The 16,377-nt window shown below is 31.0% G+C and overlaps 2 pseudogenes; both read left to right on the top strand.

Moving 5' to 3' along the window:
* The first annotated feature begins 983 nt into the window (after positions 1–983).
* Positions 984–6,737, top strand: LOC126917351 (transcription elongation factor SPT6-like; annotated as a pseudogene).
* Positions 6,738–9,782: 3,045 nt separating this feature from the next.
* On the top strand, positions 9,783–15,548 carry LOC126917350 (transcription elongation factor SPT6-like; annotated as a pseudogene).
* The last annotated feature ends 829 nt before the right edge of the window (positions 15,549–16,377 follow it).

Here is a 16,377-nt window from a genome sequence, read left to right as displayed (position 1 = left end):
CAAAAGTCGGCACGAACTTATGTGATGACCTAATATATATTATTCAAACACAGATACTGCCTTAATTCAAAAATATATGTATAAGTTTTATTTGTATAATAATTGACTTACTATCGATATGTTAATCTAAGCACGTGTAATTTTGATATGTATTTTATTATAAAATATTAGGAACATTAAACATGTGTTAAATAAGATGTTCGTTCTTTCTTTTCAACCCTTCATAAACTAATGATCATAGTTACAAATGTCATCATTTTGAATTTCAATTTTTAATAATTATTTATTATAAATAACAATAATATATATTTAAGAAATACTTTCAATATATATTAAAAAATCTGATAATGTATAAATAAAATGTATAAATAAAATGTATAAATAAAATAATGTATAAATAATGTATAAATAAATAATGTATAAATAAAAATAATCATACTTAGTACACAAAAAAAGCATGTTTTTTTGTTTTAAAAATTATTTTATAGTTATAAAGCAGAATATATATGAAACATATACATGCATTTTATTAAATATTTTGCATAATGGTTTGCATAATTGACTGACATTATTTTTATAATGTAAACTGGCTACTTACTATAAAAAAAAATTATTCATAACTCGATCGCAGAGCCGTCACTTACTGCAGCGGCGGATTAAGGAACTATACTACAAAGAAAGTTGCCCCACCAAGAAAGTTTCTGGACGATCACAATACCCATAGACGCGTAGTATTAAACAGCTGTAGCGATCAGTCAGTGCTTCTTGCGCCGTAGTACGATTCTTCCGTCTGTTATTCTGCTTTGTTATATATTTTTTCGAAAAATTCTTATATTTCTAATAGAAAATGGCACATTATTTGGATTTTGAAGCAGAAGAAAGTGAGGTAACTAATAAAATAGTGAAATACGTGCAATTATTTGTGAACATATAATAATTGTGAACATATCTAATGTTTCATAATTTTATAGGAAGAGCAACAACTTGATGTTAAAGAAAAGAAGAAACTTAAAAAATTAGAAGCAATGCAGGACAGTGAGGATGAATATGACGACGAAGGTATGTGAAATTTTTGATACAAAAAAGTATTTAGTTACTGTTTCTTTCAAAGCTTTTTAAGGTCCTAGGAAATACATTATTACTTATACATTAAATATTATTACTTATACATTAAATATTATTATTTATACATTATATATATTATTTATACATATTATATATATTATTTATTCATTATACATTAAATATTAGAGTCAAGATTTATACATCATTAATAATATGTAAATTAATATTTACTGATACTTAGAAACATCTTCCTTTAAATTATATGTATGTTTAATATCTAGAAGATGATGGAGAAGTTCCCGGACTTATTGATGATAGTCCTATCGATGATGACAATGATGGTGAAGATAGTGATGGATCTGCTGATTCTAGAAAACGTAAAAAAAGTGATGATGAAGATTTTGATGATCGTTTAGAAGATGAAGATTATGACCTACTTGAAGAAAATTTAGGAGTTAAAGTTGAAAGGAAACGTCGTTTTAAGCGTTTACGTAAAATACAAGATGAAGAGTCAGAAGTGGAAGAAGAAAAAGAGATAGACGATGGAAGAGATGCTATTGCCAATGAATTGTTTCAAGGTTCTGGAGACGAGGATGAAGAAAGAAGTGAAGTTGACCACAGAGATGAAGTGGAAAGGTATGATGAGGAAGAAAGTGATGACGAAGATGATTTTATTGTGGATGGTGATGGAATACCCATAACCGAAAAGAGAAGAAAGAAAAGACCTACATATACGGATGCTGCATTGCAAGAAGCCCAAGATATTTTTGGCATTGATTTTGATTATAACGAATTTGGGAAATATGAAGAGGATGAGTTTGAAGAGGAAGAAGAGGAAGATGATGAATATAGTCATGATGATGCAGAAGACCGCCCAAGGCGATCAAAAAAACATCTTAAGAGAAAGAGCACAAGGAAAAGTATTTTTGAAGTATATGAACCTAGTGAACTTATACGTGGACACTTCACCGATGTGGACAATGAGATTCGTATTACAGACATTCCTGAACGTATGCAACTTCGCGTTGTTCCCATTATACCTACAGTGGAAGATTCGGATGAATTAGATCTTGAAGCTGAATGGATATATAAACAGGCATTCTGTCAACCAACAATTTCAATACAAGATTCTCATCTAAATGAAGAAGCCAAAGAAAGAGCTAAAAAGGGTCCGCAAACAATCGGCAAAATTAAGAAAGTTTTAGATTTTATGCGTAATCAGAACTTTGAAGTTCCGTTTATTGCATTTTATAGAAAAGAATACGTGTTGCCAGAGTTAAACATCAATGATTTGTGGAAAATTTATAAGTTTGACATAAAATGGTGCCAACTTAAACAAAGAAAAGAAAATTTAGTGAAACTCTTTGAGAAGATGAGGAATTTTCAATTAGATGAGATTATGAAAAATCCAGATGCTCCATTACCTGACAACATACGAGTTATTAAAGACGGTGATATTGAACGACTTAAAAATGCTCAAACTTTTGAAGAATTAAATGATATTTATCGACATTTTATGTTGTATTATAATCAGGATGTGTCATCCATGCAAGAAAGTGCACATAAGAAGAAAAAACAAGCACAAAGGGAAGCTAAATTGAAGAAAAGACAGCAACAACTTGGAGAAGATCTACCTGAAATTGCTGATGTAGAAGATGAAGAAGAAGAAATAGACGAATCATTAAAGCAGCCGATTAGAAAAGGTCCTTACTATATTTGCAGAAAAGCTGGCCTAGACGGATTTATTAAAAAATTTGGTCTCTCACCCGAACATTTTGCTGAAAATCTTCAAGACAATTATCAGCGTCATGAAGTAGATCAAGATCCAATAGAACCTGCAATAGTAGCAAATGATTTTTGTTCTGCAATATTTACAACAAGTGACGAAGTACTTAAAGCTGCACAATTAATGGTTGCGATTCAGTTGGCGCACGAACCATTAGTTCGTAAATGCGTTAGAGAAATGTATATGGAGAGAGCAAAAGTATCCGTAAAACCAACTAAAAAAGGAATAAAGGAGATAGATGAAGGGCATGCCATCTATGGATTAAAATATCTTAAAAATAAACCTGTACGGGATCTTGTTGGTGATCAATTCTTAAAACTAATTGTAGCAGAAGAAGATAAATTAATTACACTTTCCTTTAGTGACGTGATAGAAGGAAATACTAGCAATAATTATATCGATGAAATAAAGCAACTATATTATAAGGACGAATTTAGTAAAAGTGTCCAAGATTGGAATGCATTAAGAACTGGCAGTGTTGAAGTAGCTTTAAATCGGATTATTATACCTCAATTGAAAAAAGAATTGAGATCCAATCTTTTATTAGAAGCAAAAGAATGTGTTATGAAAGCGTGTTGCCGCAAAATGTACAATTGGATAAAAATTGCTCCATATACTTGTGAATTTCCCGATGAAGATGACGAAGATTGGAATACTAGCAAAGGAATTCGTGTGATGGGTTTGGCATATGTGCCTGATCCGTCTCAAGCCGCCTTTGCTTGCATAATTTCTCCAGAAGGAGAATGTACTGATTACCTAAGATTACCGCATTTATTGAAACGTAAAAATAGTTTTATGGAAAGTGAAAAGACATTGAAAAAGGCACAGTTGCTTGGAATTAAAAATTTTATTGCCACAAAGAAACCACATGTTGTGGTAGTAAGTGGTGAATCTAGAGAAGCATTAATGATTGTATCTGATATAAAAGAATGTATAGCTAATCTTGCAAAAGAAGGACAATTTCCTACAATCCAAGTGGAAATATGTGATAATGAACTTACTAAAGTTTATGCAAATAGTAATAGAAGTATATCTGAGTTCAGAGATTATCCAGAATTGTTAAGACAAGCTATATCTTTAGCAAGAAAAATACAAGATCCTCTATTAGAATTCTCTCAGTTGTGTACCATAGATGAAGAAATTCTGTGCCTTAAATATCATCCTTTGCAAGATCAACTTTCTAAAGATGATCTTATAGAAAATTTATATTTGGAATTTATAAATCGTATAAATGAAGTAGGAGTAGATTTAAATAGAGCAGTTCAGCAGCCTTATACAGCAAACCTAGTACAATTTGTATGTGGCTTGGGACCTAGAAAAGCACAGGCTCTGATTAAGATTTTGAAACAAACTAATCAGAGATTAGAAAATAGAACACAGCTTATAACAGCATGTCATATGGGACCTAAAGTGTTTGTCAATTGTGCTGGTTTTATTAAAATTGATACAAATAGTTTAGGAGATAGCACAGAGGCATATGTGGAAGTACTAGATGGCTCGCGTGTACATCCAGAGACATATGAATGGGCAAGAAAAATGGCAGTAGATGCTTTAGAGTATGATGATGAAAATGCAAATCCTGCTGGTGCCCTAGAAGAAATTCTTGAATCACCAGAAAGATTAAAAGATTTAGATTTAGATGCATTTGCAGAAGAGCTTGAAAGACAGTGTTTTGGAAACAAGTGCATTACTCTTTACGATATAAGAGCTGAACTGAATTGTAGATACAAAGATCTCCGTGTACCTTACCAATCTCTAAATACTGAACAATTATTTGATATTTTGACTAAAGAAACTCCGGAAACTTTCTATGTCGGTAAATTAATTTTGGCAACAGTTGTTGGTATAAGCCATAGAAGACCTCGAGGAGATCAATTAGATCAAGCGAATCCTGTTCGAAATGATGAAACCGGATTATGGCAATGCCCATTCTGCTTGAAAAACGATTTTCCAGAATTGTTCGAGGTATGGAATCATTTTGATGCCGGTGCATGTCCGGGGAAAGCAACTGGAATTCGTTTAAGGTTGGATAATGGAATATCTGGATACATTCACGTAAAAAATCTGTCTGATAAACATGTCGCTAGTCCAGAGGAAAGAGTACGTGTCGGACAAGTAATTCATTGTCGTATAATTAAGATCGAAGTAGAACGATTTAGTGTCGAATGTACTAGCAAGACGAGTGATCTTATTGATAAAAATCACGAATGGAGACCTCAGCGAGACGTTTATTATGAAGTAGAGGCAGAAGAAAAAGATATGAAAACAGATGAGGATGCTAAGAAATTACAACAACGACAAACTTATGTAAAACGTCTTATAGTTCATCCTAGTTTCCATAATATAAGTTTTGCAGAAGCTGAAAAGTTAATGCCAACTATGAGGCAAGGGGAAGCAATAATACGACCTAGCAGTAAGGGAGCCGATCATTTGACCGTAACATGGAAAGTTACAGAAAATATTTATCAACATATTGATGTAAGGGAAGAAGGCAAAGAAAATGCATTCTCTTTGGGTCGCAGTTTATGGATTGGCAATGAAGAATTTGAAGATTTGGATGAAATTATCGCTAGACATATTAATCCGATGGCTGCTTATGCTTCGGAACTTTTAGATTTTAAATATTACAAAACAAGCGTAGAAGGCATTAAAGATAAAGCAGAAGAAATTTTGAAGGAACAGAAGAAGCAAAATCCTGGAGGAATACCATATATTGTATCTGCAACTAAGGTATGTTCGAAAATATTTAATATTTGCTTATATTCCTACTTCAAAATTTTTATTTTTCAATTAAATTAATATTTTTTGTTATACATTTTAGAATTATCCTGGAAAATTTTTACTTTCGTATTTACCACGAACTCGTTGCCGTCATGAATATGTTACTGTAATAGCCGATGGATTTCGATTTAGAGATCAAATGTTTAATAGAATAAATGACTTGTTCCGCTGGTTCAAAGAACACTTTAGAGATCCTATGCCAGGACAAGCTACACCTGGTACTCCACATGGAACTATGACTTCCAGAACACCATACAATGGTACTCCAGGAGTGAATGGTAAGTTTCATATTACTAAGAATTTGGATCCTATAATAATTTTTATTCTACTGAAATTAACTTCCTTTTTGTCTGTTTCTTTTTTTTCAGGAGTGAATGCAGATACAATACAGAGGGTAGCACAGAATATGCCACACGACATGTTACATTCACTCTCGAAAGTAGCAAATCAAACTCCACATCATTATCCACCATACACTCCAGGAGCTGCTAGTGTTAATAATTATGGAATGTATGGAAGTACGCCTTATACGCCTTCCGGCCAAACTCCGTTTATGACCCCCTATCATACACCACACCACACGCCTCATCATCCACAAACACCCAGCCACTCTCAAGGACCATTCTTACAACCAATTCCTCCAGCAATGAATTCAAATTCACATACAACTGCAAGATCACATAGATCTGTCACTAGTACATCCAATGCAACGAATTGGACAAAAGCGGCGGAAGCATGGGCTCGATCAAAGCAATCTTCTAATTCATTTTCTAATTATAATAATACTACTCCAAGATATGATGAATCTAGAAAAACGCCACGAAATCAAGAAGATCAAAATGGGAGAGCAACTCCGCGCAATAGAACCCCATCTGCACGTACTCCGTCTTATAAATCTCCTAGAGAAACTCCATTTACAAATTCTAGTCCCCGGAGTATGTCTAAGTGGAGATGGTACTCCCCTATATGATGAAAGTTGATAATCATACGTTTTACATGTATATGTAGCTAGAACAATTGGTTATTTGAAACAATACTCTATCGAATAGAGTATACTCTATTAACAAAAGAAAAAGAGTAAATTGAACCATAAATGTGTATGGTTTCATTTTCTGTTAATTGGCACAAAGCATTTTCTATATCAAATATGTATTACTAGTACAAATTATGCACTTTTTATAGAATCTTTTCTGAGGTTTTTGCTACAAATGTACAATTTTGATCGAGAAGTGTGTAATATATATGTACATAAAAAAGGAGGAAATTAACAGAAATGATTTAATTTTATATTTAACTTTATATTTCAATTTAGCAAAACAAATTTTATCATGAAAATGTTGTTTTCCTTCTTTATATGTACATTATGCTCTTTTTATAGAATCTTTTCTGAGGTTTTTTCTACAAATGTACAATTTTGATTGAGAAGTGTGTAATATATATGTACATAAAAAAGGAGGAAATTAACAGAAATGATTTAATGCCAATTTTATATTTCAATTTAGCAAAACAAATTTTATCATGAAAATGTTGTTTTCCTTCTTTATATGTACATTATGCTCTTTTTATAGAATCTTTTCTGAGGTTTTTTCTACAAATGTACAATTTTGATCGAGAAGTGTGTAATATATATGTACATAAAAAAGGAGGAAATTAACAGAAATGATTTAATTTTATATTTAATTTTATATTTAATTTTATATTTCAATTTAGCAAAACAAATTTTATCATGAAAATGTTGTTTTCCTTCTTTATATGTACATTATGCTCTTTTTATAGAATCTTTTCTGAGGTTTTTTTCACAAATGTACAATTTTGATGGAGAAGTGTGTAATATATATGTACATAAAAAAGGAGGAAATTAACAGAAATGATTTTATTTTATATTTAATTTTATATTTCAATTTAGCAAAACAAATTTTATCATGAAAATGTTGTTTTCCTTCTTTATATGTACATTATGCTCTTTTTATAGAATCTTTTCTGAGGTTTTTTCTACAAATGTACAATCTTGATCGAGAAGTGTGTAATATATATGTACATAAAAAAGGAGGAAATTAACAGAAATGATTTAATTTTATATTTAACTTTATATTTCAATTTAGCAAAACAAATTTTATCATGAAAATGTTGTTTTCCTTCTTTATATGTACATTATGTTCTTTTTATAGAATCTTTTCTGAGGTTTTTTCCACAAATGTACAATTTTGATGGAGAAGTGTGTAATATATATGTACATAAAAAAGGAGGAAATTAACAGAAATGATTTAATTTTATATTTAATTTTATATTTAATTTTATATTTCAATTTAGCAAAACAAATTTTATCATGAAAATGTTGTTTTCCTTCTTTATATGTACATTATGCTCTTTTTATAGAATCTTTTCTGAGGTTTTTGCTACAAATGTACAATTTTGATCGAGAAGTGTGTAATATATATGTACATAAAAAAGGAGGAAATTAACAGAAATGATTTAATTTTATATTTAATTTTATATTTCAATTTAGCAAAACAAATTTTATCATGAAAATGTTGTTTTCCTTCTTTATATGTACATTATGCTCTTTTTATAGAATCTTTTCTGAGGTTTTTTCTACAAATGTACAATTTTGATCGAGAAGTGTGTAATATATATGTAAATAAAAAAGGAGGAAATTAACAGAAATGATTTAATGCCAATTTTATATTTCAATTTAGCAAAACAAATTTTATCATGAAAATGTTGTTTTCCTTCTTTATATGTACATTATGCTCTTTTTATAGAATCTTTTCTGAGGTTTTTGCTACAAATGTAGAATTTTGATCGAGAAGTGTGTAATATATATATAAATAAAAAAGGAGGAAATTAACAGAAATGATTTAATGCCAATTTTATATTTCAATTTAGCAAAACAAATTTTATCATGAAAATGTTGTTTTCCTTCTTTATATGTACATAATGTTTAAAATATTCTACCTCAATGATATTACATCTTCAAACTATCAATTCTATACAATATATCTGTTTATATTTGCTCAAATATATCATATTACCATTTAGTTCTATTAGGTCATCCCATAAGTTCGTTCCGTTTTTCGAGCGGTTATATATGTTAAGATTGTTTATTTTTCAAGTGCATTGGTCCCTTATTGTCGTATGTTTATAAATCGACACATGAAATGTGTACACAAAAGTGGGCACGAACTTATGTGATGACCTAATATATATTATTCAAACACAGATACTGCCTTAATTCAAAAATATATGTATAAGTTTTATTTGTATAATAATTGACTTACTATCGATATGTTAATCTAAGCACGTGTAATTTTGATATGTATTTTATTATAAAATATTAGGAACATTAAACATGTGTTAAATAAGATGTTCGTTCTTTCTTTTCAACCCTTCATAAACTAATGATCATAGTTACAAATGTCATCATTTTGAATTTCAATTTTTAATAATTATTTATTATAAATAACAATAATATATATTTAAGAAATACTTTCAATATATATTAAAAAATCTGATAATGTATAAATAAAATGTATAAATAAAATGTATAAATAAAATAATGTATAAATAATGTATAAATAAATAATGTATAAATAAAAATAATCATACTTAGTACACAAAAAAAGCATGTTTTTTTGTTTTAAAAATTATTTTATAGTTATAAAGCAGAATATATATGAAACATATACATGCATTTTATTAAATATTTTGCATAATGGTTTGCATAATTGACTGACATTATTTTAATAATGTAAACTGGCTACTTACTATAAAAAAAAATTATTCATAACTCGATCGCAGAGCCGTTACTTACTGCAGCGGCGGATTAAGGAACTATACTACAAAGAAAGTTGCCCCACCAAGAAAGTTTCTGGACGATCACAATACCCATAGACGCGTAGTATTAAACAGCTGTAGCGATCAGTCAGTGCTTCTTGCGCCGTAGTACGATTCTTCCGTCTGTTATTCTGCTTTGTTATATATTTTTTCGAAAAATTCTTATATTTCTAATAGAAAATGGCACATTATTTGGATTTTGAAGCAGAAGAAAGTGAGGTAACTAATAAAATAGTGAAATACGTGCAATTATTTGTGAACATATAATAATTGTGAACATATCTAATGTTTCATAATTTTATAGGAAGAGCAACAACTTGATGTTAAAGAAAAGAAGAAACTTAAAAAATTAGAAGCAATGCAGGACAGTGAGGATGAATATGACGACGAAGGTATGTGAAATTTTTGATACAAAAAAGTATTTAGTTACTGTTTCTTTCAAAGCTTTTTAAGGTCCTAGGAAATACATTATTACTTATACATTAAATATTATTATTTATACATTATATATATTATTTATACATATTATATATATTATTTAGACATTATTATATATATATATATATATTATTTATTCATTATACATTAAATATTAGAGTCAAGATTTATACATCATTAATAATATGTAAATTAATATTTACTGATACTTAGAAACATCTTCCTTTAAATTATATGTATGTTTAATATCTAGAAGATGATGGAGAAGTTCCCGGACTTATTGATGATAGTCCTATCGATGATGACAATGATGGTGAAGATAGTGATGGATCTGCTGATTCTAGAAAACGTAAAAAAAGTGATGATGAAGATTTTGATGATCGTTTAGAAGATGAAGATTATGACCTACTTGAAGAAAATTTAGGAGTTAAAGTTGAAAGGAAACGTCGTTTTAAGCGTTTACGTAAAATACAAGATGAAGAGTCAGAAGTGGAAGAAGAAAAAGAGATAGACGATGGAAGAGATGCTATTGCCAATGAATTGTTTCAAGGTTCTGGAGACGAGGATGAAGAAAGAAGTGAAGTTGACCACAGAGATGAAGTGGAAAGGTATGATGAGGAAGAAAGTGATGACGAAGATGATTTTATTGTGGATGGTGATGGAATACCCATAACCGAAAAGAGAAGAAAGAAAAGACCTACATATACGGATGCTGCATTGCAAGAAGCCCAAGATATTTTTGGCATTGATTTTGATTATAACGAATTTGGGAAATATGAAGAGGATGAGTTTGAAGAGGAAGAAGAGGAAGATGATGAATATAGTCATGATGATGCAGAAGACCGCCCATGGCGATCAAAAAAACATCTTAAGAGAAAGAGCACAAGGAAAAGTATTTTTGAAGTATATGAACCTAGTGAACTTATACGTGGACACTTCACCGATGTGGACAATGAGATTCGTATTACAGACATTCCTGAACGTATGCAACTTCGCGTTGTTCCCATTATACCTACAGTGGAAGATTCGGATGAATTAGATCTTGAAGCTGAATGGATATATAAACAGGCATTCTGTCAACCAACAATTTCAATACAAGATTCTCATCTAAATGAAGAAGCCAAAGAAAGAGCTAAAAAGGGTCCGCAAACAATCGGCAAAATTAAGAAAGTTTTAGATTTTATGCGTAATCAGAACTTTGAAGTTCCGTTTATTGCATTTTATAGAAAAGAATACGTGTTGCCAGAGTTAAACATCAATGATTTGTGGAAAATTTATAAGTTTGACATAAAATGGTGCCAACTTAAACAAAGAAAAGAAAATTTAGTGAAACTCTTTGAGAAGATGAGGAATTTTCAATTAGATGAGATTATGAAAAATCCAGATGCTCCATTACCTGACAACATACGAGTTATTAAAGACGGTGATATTGAACGACTTAAAAATGCTCAAACTTTTGAAGAATTAAATGATATTTATCGACATTTTATGTTGTATTATAATCAGGATGTGTCATCCATGCAAGAAAGTGCACATAAGAAGAAAAAACAAGCACAAAGGGAAGCTAAATTGAAGAAAAGACAGCAACAACTTGGAGAAGATCTACCTGAAATTGCTGATGTAGAAGATGAAGAAGAAGAAATAGACGAATCATTAAAGCAGCCGATTAGAAAAGGTCCTTACTATATTTGCAGAAAAGCTGGCCTAGACGGATTTATTAAAAAATTTGGTCTCTCACCCGAACATTTTGCTGAAAATCTTCAAGACAATTATCAGCGTCATGAAGTAGATCAAGATCCAATAGAACCTGCAATAGTAGCAAATGATTTTTGTTCTGCAATATTTACAACAAGTGACGAAGTACTTAAAGCTGCACAATTAATGGTTGCGATTCAGTTGGCGCACGAACCATTAGTTCGTAAATGCGTTAGAGAAATGTATATGGAGAGAGCAAAAGTATCCGTAAAACCAACTAAAAAAGGAATAAAGGAGATAGATGAAGGGCATGCCATCTATGGATTAAAATATCTTAAAAATAAACCTGTACGGGATCTTGTTGGTGATCAATTCTTAAAACTAATTGTAGCAGAAGAAGATAAATTAATTACACTTTCCTTTAGTGACGTGATAGAAGGAAATACTAGCAATAATTATATCGATGAAATAAAGCAACTATATTATAGGGACGAATTTAGTAAAAGTGTCCAAGATTGGAATGCATTAAGAACTGGCAGTGTTGAAGTAGCTTTAAATCGGATTATTATACCTCAATTGAAAAAAGAATTGAGATCCAATCTTTTATTAGAAGCAAAAGAATGTGTTATGAAAGCGTGTTGCCGCAAAATGTACAATTGGATAAAAATTGCTCCATATACTTGTGAATTTCCCGATGAAGATGACGAAGATTGGAATACTAGCAAAGGAATTCGTGTGATGGGTTTGGCATATGTGCCTGATCCGTCTCAAGCCGCCTTTGCTTGCATAATTTCTCCAGAAGGAGAATGTACTGATTACCTAAGATTACCGCATTTATTGAAACGTAAAAATAGTTTTATGGAAAGTGAAAAGACATTGAAAAAGGCACAGTTGCTTGGAATTAAAAATTTTATTGCCACAAAGAAACCACATGTTGTGGTAGTAAGTGGTGAATCTAGAGAAGCATTAATGATTGTATCTGATATAAAAGAATGTATAGCTAATCTTGCAAAAGAAGGACAATTTCCTACAATCCAAGTGGAAATATGTGATAATGAACTTACTAAAGTTTATGCAAATAGTAATAGAAGTATATCTGAGTTCAGAGATTATCCAGAATTGTTAAGACAAGCTATATCTTTAGCAAGAAAAATACAAGATCCTCTATTAGAATTCTCTCAGTTGTGTACCATAGATGAAGAAATTCTGTGCCTTAAATATCATCCTTTGCAAGATCAACTTTCTAAAGATGATCTTATAGAAAATTTATATTTGGAATTTATAAATCGTATAAATGAAGTAGGAGTAGATTTAAATAGAGCAGTTCAGCAGCCTTATACAGCAAACCTAGTACAATTTGTATGTGGCTTGGGACCTAGAAAAGCACAGGCTCTGATTAAGATTTTGAAACAAACTAATCAGAGATTAGAAAATAGAACACAGCTTATAACAGCATGTCATATGGGACCTAAAGTGTTTGTCAATTGTGCTGGTTTTATTAAAATTGATACAAATAGTTTAGGAGATAGCACAGAGGCATATGTGGAAGTACTAGATGGCTCGCGTGTACATCCAGAGACATATGAATGGGCAAGAAAAATGGCAGTAGATGCTTTAGAGTATGATGATGAAAATGCAAATCCTGCTGGTGCCCTAGAAGAAATTCTTGAATCACCAGAAAGATTAAAAGATTTAGATTTAGATGCATTTGCAGAAGAGCTTGAAAGACAGTGTTTTGGAAACAAGTGCATTACTCTTTACGATATAAGAGCTGAACTGAATTGTAGATACAAAGATCTCCGTGTACCTTACCAATCTCTAAATACTGAACAATTATTTGATATTTTGACTAAAGAAACTCCGGAAACTTTCTATGTCGGTAAATTAATTTTGGCAACAGTTGTTGGTATAAGCCATAGAAGACCTCGAGGAGATCAATTAGATCAAGCGAATCCTGTTCGAAATGATGAAACCGGATTATGGCAATGCCCATTCTGCTTGAAAAACGATTTTCCAGAATTGTTCGAGGTATGGAATCATTTTGATGCCGGTGCATGTCCGGGGAAAGCAACTGGAATTCGTTTAAGGTTGGATAATGGAATATCTGGATACATTCACGTAAAAAATCTGTCTGATAAACATGTCGCTAGTCCAGAGGAAAGAGTACGTGTCGGACAAGTAATTCATTGTCGTATAATTAAGATCGAAGTAGAACGATTTAGTGTCGAATGTACTAGCAAGACGAGTGATCTTATTGATAAAAATCACGAATGGAGACCTCAGCGAGACGTTTATTATGAAGTAGAGGCAGAAGAAAAAGATATGAAAACAGATGAGGATGCTAAGAAATTACAACAACGACAAACTTATGTAAAACGTCTTATAGTTCATCCTAGTTTCCATAATATAAGTTTTGCAGAAGCTGAAAAGTTAATGCCAACTATGAGGCAAGGGGAAGCAATAATACGACCTAGCAGTAAGGGAGCCGATCATTTGACCGTAACATGGAAAGTTACAGAAAATATTTATCAACATATTGATGTAAGGGAAGAAGGCAAAGAAAATGCATTCTCTTTGGGTCGCAGTTTATGGATTGGCAATGAAGAATTTGAAGATTTGGATGAAATTATCGCTAGACATATTAATCCGATGGCTGCTTATGCTTCGGAACTTTTAGATTTTAAATATTACAAAACAAGCGTAGAAGGCATTAAAGATAAAGCAGAAGAAATTTTGAAGGAACAGAAGAAGCAAAATCCTGGAGGAATACCATATATTGTATCTGCAACTAAGGTATGTTCGAAAATATTTAATATTTGCTTATATTCCTACTTCAAAATTTTTATTTTTCAATTAAATTAATATTTTTTGTTATACATTTTAGAATTATCCTGGAAAATTTTTACTTTCGTATTTACCACGAACTCGTTGCCGTCATGAATATGTTACTGTAATAGCCGATGGATTTCGATTTAGAGATCAAATGTTTAATAGAATAAATGACTTGTTCCGCTGGTTCAAAGAACACTTTAGAGATCCTATGCCAGGACAAGCTACACCTGGTACTCCACATGGAACTATGACTTCCAGAACACCATACAATGGTACTCCAGGAGTGAATGGTAAGTTTCATATTACTAAGAATTTGGATCCTATAATAATTTTTATTCTACTGAAATTAACTTCCTTTTTGTCTGTTTCTTTTTTTTCAGGAGTGAATGCAGATACAATACAGAGGGTAGCACAGAATATGCCACACGACATGTTACATTCACTCTCGAAAGTAGCAAATCAAACTCCACATCATTATCCACCATACACTCCAGGAGCTGCTAGTGTTAATAATTATGGAATGTATGGAAGTACGCCTTATACGCCTTCCGGCCAAACTCCGTTTATGACCCCCTATCATACACCACACCACACGCCTCATCATCCACAAACACCCAGCCACTCTCAAGGACCATTCTTACAACCAATTCCTCCAGCAATGAATTCAAATTCACATACAACTGCAAGATCACATAGATCTGTCACTAGTACATCTAATGCAACGAATTGGACAAAAGCGGCGGAAGCATGGGCTCGATCAAAGCAATCTTCTAATTCATTTTCTAATTATAATAATACTACTCCAAGATATGATGAATCTAGAAAAACGCCACGAAATCAAGAAGATCAAAATGGGAGAGCAACTCCGCGCAATAGAACCCCATCTGCACGTACTCCGTCTTATAAATCTCCTAGAGAAACTCCATTTACAAATTCTAGTCCCCGGAGTATGTCTAAGTGGAGATGGTACTCCCCTATATGATGAAAGTTGATAATCATACGTTTTACATGTATATGTAGCTAGAACAATTGGTTATTTGAAACAATACTCTATCGAATAGAGTATACTCTATTAACAAAAGAAAAAGAGTAAATTGAACCATAAATGTGTATGGTTTCATTTTCTGTTAATTGGCACAAAGCATTTTCTATATCAAATATGTATTACTAGTACAAATTATGCACTTTTTATAGAATCTTTTCTGAGGTTTTTGCTACAAATGTACAATTTTGATCGAGAAGTGTGTAATATATATGTACATAAAAAAGGAGGAAATTAACAGAAATGATTTAATTTTATATTTAACTTTATATTTCAATTTAGCAAAACAAATTTTATCATGAAAATGTTGTTTTCCTTCTTTATATGTACATTATGCTCTTTTTATAGAATCTTTTCTGAGGTTTTTTCTACAAATGTACAATTTTGATTGAGAAGTGTGTAATATATATGTACATAAAAAAGGAGGAAATTAACAGAAATGATTTAATGCCAATTTTATATTTCAATTTAGCAAAACAAATTTTATCATGAAAATGTTGTTTTCCTTCTTTATATGTACATTATGCTCTTTTTATAGAATCTTTTCTGAGGTTTTTTCTACAAATGTACAATTTTGATCGAGAAGTGTGTAATATATATGTACATAAAAAAGGAGGAAATTAACAGAAATGATTTAATTTTATATTTAATTTTATATTTAATTTTATATTTCAATTTAGCAAAACAAATTTTATCATGAAAATGTTGTTTTCCTTCTTTATATGTACATTATGCTCTTTTTATAGAATCTTTTCTGAGGTTTTTTCCACAAATGTACAATTTTGATGGAGAAGTGTGTAATATATATGTACATAAAAAAGGAAGAAATTAACAGAAATGATTTTATTTTATATTTAATTTTATATTTCAATTTAGCAAAACAAATTTTATCATGAAAATGTTG

This window comes from Bombus affinis, chromosome 6, assembly GCF_024516045.1.
Source record: "Bombus affinis isolate iyBomAffi1 chromosome 6, iyBomAffi1.2, whole genome shotgun sequence".
NCBI classification, from domain to species: Eukaryota; Metazoa; Arthropoda; class Insecta; order Hymenoptera; family Apidae; genus Bombus; species Bombus affinis.
This window is presented reverse-complemented; position numbering and strand designations above follow the sequence as displayed.